Source organism: Balaenoptera acutorostrata, chromosome 1 (assembly GCF_949987535.1).
Source record: "Balaenoptera acutorostrata chromosome 1, mBalAcu1.1, whole genome shotgun sequence".
In the NCBI taxonomy this organism is placed as follows: domain Eukaryota; kingdom Metazoa; phylum Chordata; class Mammalia; order Artiodactyla; family Balaenopteridae; genus Balaenoptera; species Balaenoptera acutorostrata.
Genome location: NC_080064.1, coordinates 157,139,160 through 157,153,370, shown reverse-complemented (window position 1 = coordinate 157,153,370; position 14,211 = coordinate 157,139,160). Strand labels below are relative to the sequence as shown.

Genomic DNA, 14,211 nt, shown 5'->3' with positions numbered 1-14,211 from the left:
TGTAGGTGTCAGGGAAGCCCTGAGGGCGGGCACCCTCCCGCACCCTCACGACGCTGTGCTGCTCCCGGTGGAGCCCACGGCCCGGGTGGCAAGAGGCGCGACAGGGGTGGGAAGGAGACAGGGCCACGGGAAGCCCATCCTGGGCCAGGGCACAGAGGCAGGAGGCGGCTAGGGGCCCGGCCCAGCTGCGAAGCCCATGCCTCCACCCCGCGCAGGCCCGAGCGGCACTCAGACCTCCCTGCCGGCCCCTGGGCTCGGGGTGGGTGACGGGTGCGCCGAAGAAGCCGTCCCGCTCGAGCCGTCTGGAGAGGCCGGCCCAGGGGTTGTGCCTGTTCCTGGCATGGGGCGAGCACCGGGGCCTGAGGGTGTGGAGCCGTCTGGCCGCAGGTCACAGGCTTTGCCTGTCGGAAAGGAGGGCTGCGATGGGGCTGTGCCGACGGAAGGGGAGGATGGAGCCGCCGACAGTCCCCGTTTGCCAGGCAGAGCTTCATCGTGGACCCTGTTCCCAGCAGCCGTGCGCAGCAGGGACACCCAGGCCTGGCGAGTCTGCGCCCCACCCAGGGCCGCTGGGTTCCTGCGTGGCAGCCCGGCATTTCCTGCTGAGAAACCCCAGAGACTGTGCTCCGTCCCCCAAGCCCACCGCAGCGCTGCAGAGCCCAAGGGGACTGGGGCTTCACCCCAAACTTGAGGAAGCCACACCTGGGGGCCGCGGCACAAGCGTGGGTCCCACCATCCCCGCAGGAGCAGACCCCGCGGAGGGTCTATGTTTTGGAAGTAAATTTAGAGTAACAGGTTTTAAACACAGAATCTTAGAGCTGGGAAAATCCTTTGTGTCATTCATGTAGCTTCATAAGATTTTTTTTAAATGAGAGGATGGATTTCCTTGAGCAAGAGTGAATTTCCAGGAATGGGTCCCTGGATACCAAGGACTGTTTTGGGGAAGAAAGACGAATCTATTCTGTGAACGCCTTATAGAACTTATTCTATATTGTAGTTCTGTCTGGAAACACATGTACCGTTGGTCTTTGTAGCAGCCCTTAACATCCTCAAGAGAAGCTCTCATTTCCCCATTAGTACTTGTTATAGACGGAATATTTGGGTCCCCCCAGCATTCACATGTTGACACCCTACCTCCAATGTGATGGTATTAGAAGGTGGGTCTTTTGGGATTTGATGAGGTCATTGGGATGGAGCCCTCATGATGAGATTCTTACCCTTGTGAGAGTCATGAGAGAGCTGGCTTTTTCTCTCTGCTCTCTGCCCTGTGAGGACACAATGAGAAATGGACAGCCTGCAACCCAGAAGAGAGTCCTCACCAGAAGGTGATGATCCCGGCACCTAGATCTAGATCTCAGACTTCCAGCCTCCAGGACTGAGAAATACATTTTTGTTGTTTACAAGCCCACACCCCGCCCCATTTATGGTACATTGTGACAGCAGCCCAAACTGACTTAGCACTCTTTTCTTCAAGTAAATGGAAGAGTTTGTGGAGCCCATCCATTTTATGATACAATTTCCCAAATAACCAAGATTCTCTCTATGCACTCTGATTTGTCAACTTTTTTATTTATCAAAATTGTTATAAAAAAAGTTTCCATATTTTTTCCTAATAAATTGTTTCCAATCCATGTTGTCACTATAATGGTTCTATGATATTAATAATTTGAGCCCTAATACCCTGCTTAAAATAATCATTTATTTGTCTTATGAATAAGTTCAGGGTTCAAATGCAAAAGTTTTAAAAGGATATACTGTGTAAAACATCTATGTCACCCCTCTGAAGGAAAGAAGGAGGGAAGAAAGGAAGGAAGGAAGGAAAAAACATTGAATTTGCCCTCAGTTTAGCTGCCACTTCCTAAGGGAAGCCCTTTCCAACTCCAGACCCCCAGGCATCACAAATAAGCTCTCATGGGACACTGTCCATACTGTTGCACGTCATGTTTCCTGAAAAGCTGATTCTGAGACAAGGACAGACTTTCAGGAAGTTTCTTGGGGTGTGTATTTTGGGATAAACATAGAATTACCATATGACTCAGCAATTCCACTCCTAAATCATTAAAAACAAACACTCAAACAAATCTGCATACACACATGTTTATAGCAACACTATTCACAATAGAAAAATCATGGAAATAACCCAAATGTCCATCAATGGATGAATGAATAAACAAATTGTGGTATATACCTACAGTGGAATAGTAATTCAGTCATAAAAAGGAATGGAGCAATTAAATATCAAACAATTACACGGCCAAAAACATTCTTTAAAGAAATGAAATACTAATACATATTACAGTGTGGATGACTCTCGCAAACATCATGCTAAGTGAAAGATGCCAGACACAAAGGTCACACATTGTATGATTCCATTTATCTGAAATATCCAGAATAAGTAAATCGATAGAGAAAGAAAGCAGATTGGTGGTCTACAGGGCCTGGCAGAGAGAGCAAAGTAGTATCTTCTTAATGGGTACAGAGTTTCTGTTTGGGGTGATAAAAATGTCTGTGGGAAGAAAAAAATTTTTAATTGGAAAATGATTGATTAAAAACAGAAGTCTGTGGGGTATTTCTTGGTACTGCCTTTCTCAATTTCGACAGTAAATGGTCAAGTGCAGCAGCCATGGTTTGAGAAAGAAATGATGACCAGGGCTCAGAACACTCACTCAGGGACGAGGGTGAGGGTCACCCCACCAAGTAAGCCATCCATTTTAGCAGAGATAATATCCAAGGATGAGGGGACTTGAGAATGGATAGCACAGGAGGGAGACAATGACTATCAGTTGTGGCCTTGAGGCCACCTACAGTAACAGAGGCTATAGTTCAACCCACTGACACTCCTTTCACTAGTAGTTCATCTCAACTCACCCTCTCCCCTAAAAACGATCCATGGAAACTATGAAAGAGTTGTTTCCAGAACTTATGCAAAGACGTTGATCCAAGTAAAGGCAACAAAGGCAAAAATAAACAAGTGGGGCTATATCCAACTAAAAAGCACAACAAAGGAAACCAACAACAAAATGAAAAGGCAACCTACCGAATGGGAGAAAATTTTTACATATCATATATCCTATAAGGGGTTAGTATTCAAATTATATGAAGAACTCATAGAAAAAAAAATCGAAAAAATATCCAACTAAGAAATGGGCAGAGAGTCTGAATAGACTTTTTTACCAAGAAGATACAAAGATGGCCAGCAGATAATTAAGAAGACACCTAAAATCACTAATCAGCAGAGAAATGCAAATCAAACCACAAAGAGATGTCAACTCATACCTGTTAGAATGGCTAATATCAAAAAGACAGGAACTAACAAGTGTTGGCAAGGGTGTGGAGAAAAGGGAAGCCTTGTGCACTGTTGGTAGGAATGTAAATTGTTGCAGCCACTATGGAAAACAGTATGGAGGTCCTCAAAAACTTAAAAATAAAACTATCATATGATCCGACAATTCCACTACTTGGTATTTGTATGAAGGAAACAGAAACACTAATTCTAAATGAAATCTGTACCCCCATATTCATTGCAGCATTATTTACAATAGCCAAGACTTGGAAACCCTTGTGTTCATCGATGGATAAATGGATAAAAGACATTAGGCATATATATATGCCAAATTTTATATATATATATATATATATATATATATATATATATATATATATATATATATATATATAAAATTCAGCCATGAGAAAGAAACAAATCCTGCCATTTGTGACAACATGAATGGACCGTGAGGGCGTTATGCTAGGTAAAATATGTCAGACAGAGAAAGAAAAATCCTGTATGATCTCACTTTATATGGAATTTTAAAAAAAGCTCATAGATACATAGACTGGTGGTTACCAGAGGCAGGGGGTGGAGGGTGGGTGAAACGGGTAAAGGTGGTCAATATGTACAAACTGGCAGTTATAAAATAAGTCCTGGGGATGTGGCTATAGTTAATAATATCGTATTGCATATTTAAAAGTTGCTAAGAAAGTAGATCTTAAAAGTCCTCATCACAAGAAAAAAATATTTCTACCATGTATGGTAATGGGTGTTAACTAGACATCCTGTGGTGATCATTTTTTAAATTGAAGTATACTGGATTTACAGTATTATACTGTAATAACAATATATTAGAACACAGTGATTCAATATTTTTATAGATTATACTCCATTTAAAGTTATTATAAAACATTGGTTATCCTTATAGCTTATTTATTTTATGCATGGTAGTTTGTGCCTCTTAATCCCCTCCCTTACCCCTATCTTGCCCCTCCCCCCTTTCCTCTACCCACTGGTAACCACTGCTTTGACGTCTATATCTGTGAGTTCATTTCCTTTCTGTTACATTTATTCTTTATTTTTTAGATTCCACATACGAGTGATAACATACCGTATTTGTCTTTCTGTGTTTGACTTATTTCAGTAAGCATAATAGTGTTGCAGCAAAAATAGAAATGAAGTTTTTCCTCTCCTGAAAATAAGGAAAGTAAAGGGGACAGTGAACAGGCTAGAGAAGACACATAAACTGGCCTGAAAGGGTTAATCGATCCTAGTTTTATTTAAACTGTTACTAATCTGTAGTGTCTGTAACTAGGTATATCTTTCACAAAGCTAAATTACATTCTGTTCTATCACTCCCTAGCTGTCTATGTAAATGACATCCTGCATCTGGTGCTTAAGCTCCCTGCCCTCTCTTGTAGCCAATCACCCTGTGTAGCTGTTTGCATTTCAGGAAACAGATGGCAGGCAGATAACGCCGAGGCAAATGAACCCAATTACCGGTCCGCCGGACCCAATTACCGGACTGCCTGACGCCAGCGATGCCGGTTTTGAAATAAGGCAAGAAGAAGAATGCAGGACTTTTACCACTTTGCTCCTTATTGTGACTCCCTGGACTGCGGTGGCCGCCCGAGGGGCGGGGATGCCAGCTGGGATCTCCAGGCGTGTGTGGGCATCGTGTCTGCAGCCAGCGTCCCCGAGGCCACGCTCGGCCCATAATCACTCAGTGAAGCTGCGCCACGACAGCGCGGCCGACTTTTTCTGGCACTGTGAGGACCTGTGCGCATTGCAGGATTCTGTGCCTCTGTCCGCCTTGTGCGCCTCCCTGCGGGAGGGCCTGCTGGACTTCAACGCTGACCGCCTCCGCGGGGTGGACTGGGCGCCGCCCCTGAGCACCCTCTGTCCCCGATCTGTATCCAGAGCTTCTTCCAGCCACGGCATGGCGAGACAGGTTTGTAGTTCCCGCTTCCAGGGGCTCTCGTGTGGGCGCTGCGAAGCGGGGTTTTAGATGGTGCAAGGTGGAGGTGGGCACTAGAACCGGTGCCCAGTGCCCGGGTGTGCGTGCACTAGACGGGGCATGCGGCCTAGGACTCCTGCCAGCTCGGTGACCCCGGCCGAGTGCTTTAAGTCTTCTAGGTCTCAGTGTTCTCATCTGTAGCATGGGCTGAACAGGACTCACTCTCTGTGGTGGTTACAAGGTCGCATTCTGTTAATGCTTGTAGACTCTACAATGTAGAACGCTTAGCGCAGTTTGGAGCATCGTTAATTGTTTGACAGATGTTACCTGGTCTGTTGAACGACTTTGCCTGGTACACGCCAAAGCGTTTAGGAAATGGATATATCCCAGCTTCATTTCCTTTCCATTAAAACAGGGCTCAGGAAAAAAAAAATCTTTTTTTCAATAGTCGTATCATATAGTGGAAAGAGCACTGGTGTGAAGGCAGCTTAGGGTTTGAATTCCAGGGCTTATGCTCTCTGTGGCCTGGGCAGGTTACTTTTGAACTACAATCCCCACACTTGTAAAATGACATGAAAAACCACTCTTTCTGTGGGTTCTTAGAATTAATTAAGCAGGTTATGTGTGTATAGTATCCTGGCACTTGAATGAGTTGTCAGAACCAAGGGCTGCTGGAGACGATGCTTCTGCCCTAGGTAATCTCCCCTTCTACTGGGCGGCAGGTAAACACAAGCACAGTAGTCAGTGCTCTGGAAGAAGTGAGATCTGGTGCTACAGAGCACAGAATCTTTTTTTTAATTTTATATTGAAGTATAGTTGATTTACAATATTGTGTTAGTTTCAGGTGTACACAAAGTGATTCAAAGTGATTCCATTATACATATATCCATTCTTTTTCAGATTCTTTTCCCATACAGGTTGTTACAGGATATGGAGTAGAGTTCCTTGTGCTATGCAGTAGGTCCTTGTTGATTATCTATTTTATATAGAGTCGTGTGTATATGTTAATCCCAAACTCCTAATGTATCCCTCCCCCCACCTTTCCCCTTTGCAGAGCACAGAATCTTGGAAGGGAAAGTTCAGGGTAGGCTTCTTGGAGGAGGTGCCATCCTTTCTAAGGATATGTAGAAGCTCCTGGGGTGGCAGGAGGGAGCGGTTTGTATCAAAGTTTGAGAAATATAAGAAAATATGGCAATACTAAGGTACAGGACTGGAACTCCGGGTTTGGGAAAGAAATGAGAGTTGATACTGGAAACCTAGTGGGGTCCAACAGAAAGGGGCCTTGTTTATCCTGTCAGAAGTTTAGATGTTTATCCTGAAGGCTGTGGGAAACCCTAAAGAACAGTGAGATGGACTTCTGGTTTAGAGACTCACTCGGACCTCCATGTGGAAAGCACTTGATTGGGTGCAGGGTGAATTGTAATCTAAGGGTCCCACTTAAGTTATAAAAGGTTGGACTGGATTTTGCAGATCCAAGAGAGAATGGGTGGGGCCTGGTGACCAGTTAGAAAAGGGAGGGCAGCAAGTGTGGGTGACAGTTTACAGCTGCATCTTTTTGTGAGATACAGAGCACAGTATGAAGGGATTGGCGGGGGGGAGAGGATCTTACTTCATCTTCAGTGCTTTAGAGGGGCCTGGTAGACAGGTCTGGGCCCAAGGTACAGATCTGGGCTTTTCGGGAGGACAGGTGTTTGAAGGCATGGGAGAGACTTAGGTTACCCACAAGAAGATCCAAAGAATCATAGGTCTGAGGGCTTTTTAAATGGGTATATTGAGGATGTTTATAAGCTGAAAGAAAGTAGCCAGCAGAGAAAGGGTGTGAAGATCTCGGAGAGGAAATGATTGTTATTTGTTTTCAAAAAGCTGAATACTTATCGTGTGCCTGGCCCTTTTCTGGGATCTGGGGTTCTCGCCATGTGTTATCTCTTCTGCAAGGACAGTTCAACTCATCCCCGGATGAAGAGAAGTCAGATTATTCTTTGCATCCCATTCAGGTGTAAGAACTGTTCTGTACCTCTGAAGGGACTTTACTTAACCAGGGTAATAAGTTCGAAATCAAAAGAAATTAGAGCTGGAAGGGACCTTAAAGGCCACTGTACTTAATTTTGCCTAATATTTAACCTTGATTGTAAGAAAAATTTATGGCAGAGCCCATTCTCTTCAGAGTTCCTTCACTGAACTTTCTTTATGTCTTTCATCCAGTGGATCTAGCTTGTAGATTTTGGCCTCCTCCTAAATTTGCTTCTTCATCCACATTACATTTTGCCTGGACTATGGCAGAAGCTCCTGGGTGGTTTTGCGGCCCCTGGACTCAGTTCCTCTAAGTTCATCTGCCTACTCGGGTTGAGTGATCTTCTAACATGAAAAGATACGCCTAAAATAATGCTGCTAATGACTTGCCCACACAAAGTTAGTGCATACTAGCCGCCCAGTGTGTGCTCTGCACAGAGGCGTGTAGTCTGAACTGTGCTCTGCCAAGCCTCCTGGGGCTCTTTGGCCCTGAGGAAGGAGAGCTTTTTGTGATCACTCCCTTTATCTAATTGGTCCTTCAGCAGCGGGGCACCTTTTTCTAATCAGCGGAGGCACCCTTACTCAGCCAGTGGTAGCCCCAGGGCTCATCACCTGTGGGATACAAGCCATGCTGTCTCCCAGGCTTGATTCGACCAACATCTCTATTTTCTGTCCCTTCTCACACTTGGACCCCTGGCGTTTAGTTATCCCCACCTGCAGTATTTACAGTGCGCAGCAGGTGTCAGGCTTGAGTGTCTTTGCACAGGTGCTCCCTCTGCAGTTAATGCACCTCCTCCTCCAACTCTGCAGAGCCTCATCTTTCTCGATTGTACTTCAGGGTTATCATGAAGCCGTCACTTAGATATAACTTTTTGCCTCCATAGGAACCTCTGTGCATAAAGGTTATGGTTCTTTATCTCATGTGATTGAAAATTTGAGTTTATACATGTCCCTCCTTAATGAGGCTTTAAGGGCAGTGGTCGTTTCTAATCCTTAGCACACAGCACATGCTGTTTTTTCTTTTTAGATGCTTTTTAACGGTGATAAAATGTATGGTTTAAATCACTCATTTTACAATAATTTTGCTTTAGGTTCTGACAGAAATAAAGTTTCCAGAAGTCGTGTTCCTGCAATAAGAAATAAAGATTTGACCTTCCAGTTGTGTAAAGCTCTTAAATGCTGTGTAAGTGTGTCGGGTGTGCTAAGGAACCTGGAGCTAAATGGGCTAGTTCTGAGAGAGACTAAGCTATGTTAACAAAGGTAAGCCTTCATTGTCTCCTGCCAACATTTGATAGTTGCGTTTGTGTCAAACTAATCGGTTAAAATTTTAAACTGTTCCTCCCCATTAAAGGGACTGAATAAATCGGCCACTTTGGGGCACCTGTGTCTTGTGAATTGTCCAATTGGAGATGGAGGTTTAGAAAGTGAGTTTCAGTCCTGTTTAAGCCTCTACCCATCAGACTGGTCTCGTGATTTCCTACACACCATGTTACTTGCTGTCTACCTTTTCTTGGTGTTGTTCATGCCTGGATTGTCTCCTGTACCTGCTCAAACCTTGGTCCATTCTCATTTGTACCATGGAGGTTTGTCATGCTGGATACTGTCAGAAATAATTTTACTTAAGTTTGTGTTAAGCTGCAAAGCGCACATTTTGTATATTTTCTGTTTTTTGTGTTTGTTTATATTTTTATGGTTTCTCTTCAAGAAATATTATGAGAAGGGAAATAGCAAGATGTAAAGAGCAAAAAAGTCATCATTCTCTTTAAATTGTTAGAACATCTATCTGCAATCATAATTATAATGCACTGTGGTATGTGTTAAAATAGGAAATATATGTAATGTCCCGTAGGAGCAGCAAAGTCAGTGGTGTTAGTGGGGGTGTGTCATGGAGGTAATCACAAAGCAGGTGACTGTTGGTTGGGGTCCTGGAACATTAGTGTGTGTTCCCTGTGTCCAGTAGTGGCCTGGAGGGGTCAGGAAGCCTGCCTTTCAATTTGAGGGAACAGAAGGTTTGAGGTACTCTCTCTCATATTGCTCTAGTATACTGCATAGCACCTCATAACATACTGGGTTTATAGTTGACATTTAAATCGCTGTTGGATCATCAAGATTGGGATGTATCATTGGAAATGAAAATAGGAAGAGTCTTATGCTTTTTAGGTTTTTCCTTTTTTTCCTATGTCTCAAAAGGTACATAGTACTTTACTGAGTGGTTGGGAATAAAGTTTCCAGTATTCAGTGTATTCAGTTTTAGTATCTAAAAAGAATTAAACTGTTTCTGTAAAGTGGAATAACACATTGTTACTGACAAGTTTTAGAATGCATCTGTTCATCAATTACCTGTTTGGGAAGATTGTAGTTAATGATTTTAAGAATGTGGCTATAAACTTCCAATTGACCTAAGAAAAGCAAATAAGTTAAGACTGACAAATGTATAGGCTCTTCATCTTATTGTGTGTGTGGTTTTTTTTTTTTCCTTTCAGGTATTTGTCAAGGTATAAGGAACTCTATCACTCTTAAGACAGTAGACTTCATGGGCTATAATCTGAAATGGCAGGGAGCAGATCACAAGGTCAAGATCTTAAAGGTGATTTTATGTTTAAACTTCCATGAAAACATATGTGATTAAAGCACATTAACATATTGATACAATTGGCAGTTAATTTTTGTCTTTTAATACGTGTGAGTGCAGCTTTCATTTTGTTGAAAGAATATGACCAGTTTCCAGTTTGGGATTCTACCATTTAGTAAAGATAGTCCACTTAATTTTAGAAATAAGCGATTTAATATATAATACATAATAATACTTTTATGTATTTTTAGTTACTGAAAACTTTGGTTGTGATACTGTGAAGAAAGTATGCCATTATAGTCTTCAAGACTTAAATGAATCAAGTGTTTATTAGCTGCTGTAGTTTATAAAGTCATAAAAATCACTACATCAGCAATTTGTAAATACAGTTTTTAAAATAATGCCTTAACAACTTTACAGTGGTTATAATGACTGTATTTAGGCCTAAAGTTATTTAATAATTTGACATGAAGCCTTTTTAATAGTTCGATGGTGCAGATCAGGGATAGGTAAACTATGGCTGGTGGGCCAGATCCAGCCCGTCGCCTGGTTTTGTAAAGAAAGTGTTTTTGGAACATAGTCGCACCCATTGTTTACATGGTAGTTGTGGCTACTTTCACCCTACACCAGTGGGGCAGAGTAGTTACACCAGAAACTGTAAAGCCCAGAAAGCTGGAAATGTTTAGATTTAGATTTGAAAAATTGAAAAATTCTTTGAGCCTATACAGGGCAAGTCCATTAACCCCTGGGGTAGAAAACAGTCAAGAACTTGGGTGCCAAAGCCAAATGGCCTAGGTTCAAATTCCCTTTCTCCCTTTTCATAGCATTTGACCATGGGCAAATCACTTAACGTCTATGCCTCATTATGAGGTTTAAATGAACTCATTTGTATAAATAGTGCCTGGCACATAGTAAGCACTGTGTAAGTGATTGGTGTTATTTCTGCTTGGAGCTTTTATAAGTTATTGTTAATAGAAAAATGACACTAATGATTTTCCTTTTAGAGTATCAAAGGCACTTTGAGTCTTTTATTTTTTCAAGAATGTAATAAGACTTTTTCCATTTAAAGTCAGTGTTCCCTGTTACCCAAATTTATTTTATGAATATAAAGAATTGAATGTCTTTAAGACAAGACTTGTGGTTAAATGTCAAACCACTATTTTCCCAAGGCGCATCCGACTGGCTGTGCATAGTCCAGGCCTCTAAAGTTTGTGTGCATACCCTAGGTAGCATGTGAGATCCATTTTGTAAATATAGTTTTTAAAATAATGCCTGGGACTTCCCTGGCGGTCCAGCAGTTAAGACTCTGCACTCCCAATGAAGGGGGCCTGGGTTCGATCCCTGCTCAAGGAACTAGATCCCACGTGCCTGCCGTAACTAAGAGCCCACATGCCACAACTAAAACATCTGGCATGCTGCAACTAAAGACCCGGCGCAGCCAAACAAACAAATAAACAAATAAATACATATTTTTTAAAAATAAATAAAATAATGCCTTAGGAGTTAGGAAAAGAAAATATTAGAACCTATTTAGCTTTGTATCATTTAAAAAATATCTGTGTAGTTTATAATGTACATACATTATATGTATAGAACTTCGTATATATAATTTGTTAAAAAATAAGATGCATATTAGAAAGTTTTCTTATGGGTTGCCCAGTCAGGTGTTTGGAGACCATTGGAGGACAGAATGATGAAATTTAGAGCCTCAGCAATGATAGAATTTAGAACCAGTTCCCTGACTTAGAAGATAAGGAAAATAATTCATAGACTGTAATTGAGTTGTCCAACTTTACATAACTGTTCAAAAGCAGGTCATCCAGTGGCTGGAATCTAATCACTGACCGACTAGAATCTGGGTCACTGGACTCATAAACCAGAACTGACTGTTTAATTTCTCAGGTTGATTCTCCTGGTATATATGCTTGATATGTGTGTGTGTAAATCTCTGACATAGTAAGCCATACTCAGTAGGCACACCCTGTTTCCTTCTTCAAGCATCTTAATTTCATCCCATTAAATCTTTGAAGTATCAGACTACCAGAAGGCATGAAGAAACCTGGGCTGAGAGTCTTCGTTCCAGGAGACCTGATCTTGACTGTATGGCTGGCTTGAGGCGCATCCCTCTGAGCTGCAGCACGCTCATTGGTGACCTGGGTGCAAGTGCTTTGGCAGAATCTCTTAGTGAGGATTTATGGCTTACAGGTAAATTCTAAAATTGAAAATATTGAATTTTTAATATGATATATGCTTAGCTTTTGGCATGATACTATTGTGATAGGATTTTTTAAAGCCTTATTTTACTGATAGCTTTTATTTTGCTTTTAAACTTTCTCTAAGAGTTGCATATATTCTTTACAGAAAATACAGAGTAACAAGAGAACAATTACCTATAATCTTAATACTCAGACATAATCACTGTTCATTTTGGTACATACACTTTCAGTCTTTTATTTTTCTATAAATATATTTGTACACTTAGGGATTACAAAAATAGAATTGTAGTATACTTGCTATTTCATATTCCTGCTTTTTTCTCTTAATGATGTATCATGTAGTATTCTATCATATTGATGTCCCATAGTTTAATCAATTCTTTGCAATTAGATTTAGACAGTTTGCTTTTCCCTGTCAGAAACAATGTGAATACGTTTTTTATACGTCTCTGTGTCCATTGGGACTACTTCTGTAGAATAAGGTCCTAGAAGTGGAATGACTAAGTGTGACATATTTTTAAGACTTTTTTTTTAATACTGCAAGTTCTTATTAGTCATCAATTTTATACACGTCAGTGTATACATGTCAATCCCAATCGCCCAATTCAGCACATCACCATCCCCACCCCACCGCGGTTTTCCCCCCTTGGTGTCCATACGTTTGTTCTCTACATCTGTGTCTCAACTTCTGCCCTGCAAACTGGCTCATCTGTACCATTTTTCTAGGTTCCACATGCATGTGTTAATATACGATATTTGTTTTTCTCTTTCTGACTTACTTCACTCTGTATGACAGTCTGTAGATCCATCCACGTCTCAACAGATGACTCGATTTCGTTCCGTTGTATGGCTGAGTAATATTCCATTGAATATATGTACCACAACTTCTTTATCCATTCGTCTCTCAATGGGCATTTAGGTTGCTTCCATGTCCTGGCTATTGTAAATAGCACTGCAATGAACATTGGGGTGCATGTGTCATTTTGAATTATGGTTTTCTCTGGGTATATGTGCAGTAGTGGGATTGCTGGATCATATGTTAATCCTATTTTTAGTTTTTTAAGGAACCTCCATACTGTTCTCCATAGTGGCTGTATCAATTTACATCCCCACCAACAGTGCAAGAGGGTTCCCTTTCCTCCACACCCTCTCCAGCATTTGTTGTTTGTAGATTTTCTGATGATGCCCATTCTAACTGGTGTGAGGTGATACCTCATTGTAGTTTTGATTTGCATTTCTCTAATAATTAGTGATGTTGAGCCGCTTTTCATGTGCTTCTTGGCCATCTGTATGTCTTCTTTGGAGAAATGTCTATTTAGGTCTTCTGCCCATTTTTGGATTGGGTTGTTTGTTTCTTTAATATTGAGCTGCATAAGCTGTTTATCTATTTTGGAGATTAATCCTTTGTCCGTTGATTCATTTGCGTATATTTTCTCCCATTCTGAGGGTCTTCTTTTCATCTTGTTTATGGTTTCCTTTGCTGTGCAAAAGCTTTGAAGTTTCATTAGGTCCCATTTGTTTATTTTTGTTTTTACTTCCATTACTCTAGGAGGTGGATCAAAAAAGATCTTGCTGTGATTTATGTCAAAGAGTGTTCTTCCTATGTTTTGCTCTAAGAGTTTTATAGTGTCCGGTCTTACATTTAGGTCTCGAATCCATTTTGAGTTTATTTTTGTGTATGGTGTTAGGGAGTGTTCTAATTTCATTCTTTTACATGTAGCTGTCCAGTTTTCCCAACACCACTTATTGAAGAGACTGTCTTTTCTCCATTGTCTCTCTTTGCCTCCTTTGTCATAGATTAGTTGACCATAGGTGTGTGGGTTTATCTCTGGGCTTTCTATCTTGTTTCATTGATCTATGTTTCTGTTTTTGTGCCAGTACCATATTGTCTTGATTACTGTAGCTTTGTAGTATAGTCTGAAGTCAGGGAGTCTGATTCCTCCAGCTCTGTTTTTTCCCCTCAAGACTGCTTTAGCTCTTCGGGGTCTTTTGTGTCTCCATACAGATCTTAAGATGATTTGTTTTAGTTCTGTAAAAAATGCCATTGGTCATTTGATAGGGATTGCATTGAATCTGTAGACTGCTTTGGGTAGTATAGTCATTTTCACGATATTGATTCTTCCAATCCAAGAACATGGTGTATCTCTCCATCTGTTGGTATCACCTTTAATTTGTTTCATCAGTGTCT

The 14,211-nt window shown here is 41.4% G+C and overlaps 1 protein-coding gene across 1 annotated transcript in view; it reads left to right on the top strand.

The window, feature by feature from the left end:
- LOC130708712 (centrosomal protein of 78 kDa-like) overlaps positions 1–14,211 on the top strand; it is a 59,559-nt gene that overhangs the window by 17,752 nt on the left and 27,596 nt on the right. The window contains exons 5-8 of the mRNA XM_057551420.1: positions 4,722–5,219; positions 8,327–8,495; positions 9,719–9,822; positions 11,838–12,012. The gene's annotated coding sequence lies outside the window, so the exon portion shown is untranslated. The remainder of the gene's footprint in view (positions 1–4,721; positions 5,220–8,326; positions 8,496–9,718; positions 9,823–11,837; positions 12,013–14,211) is intronic.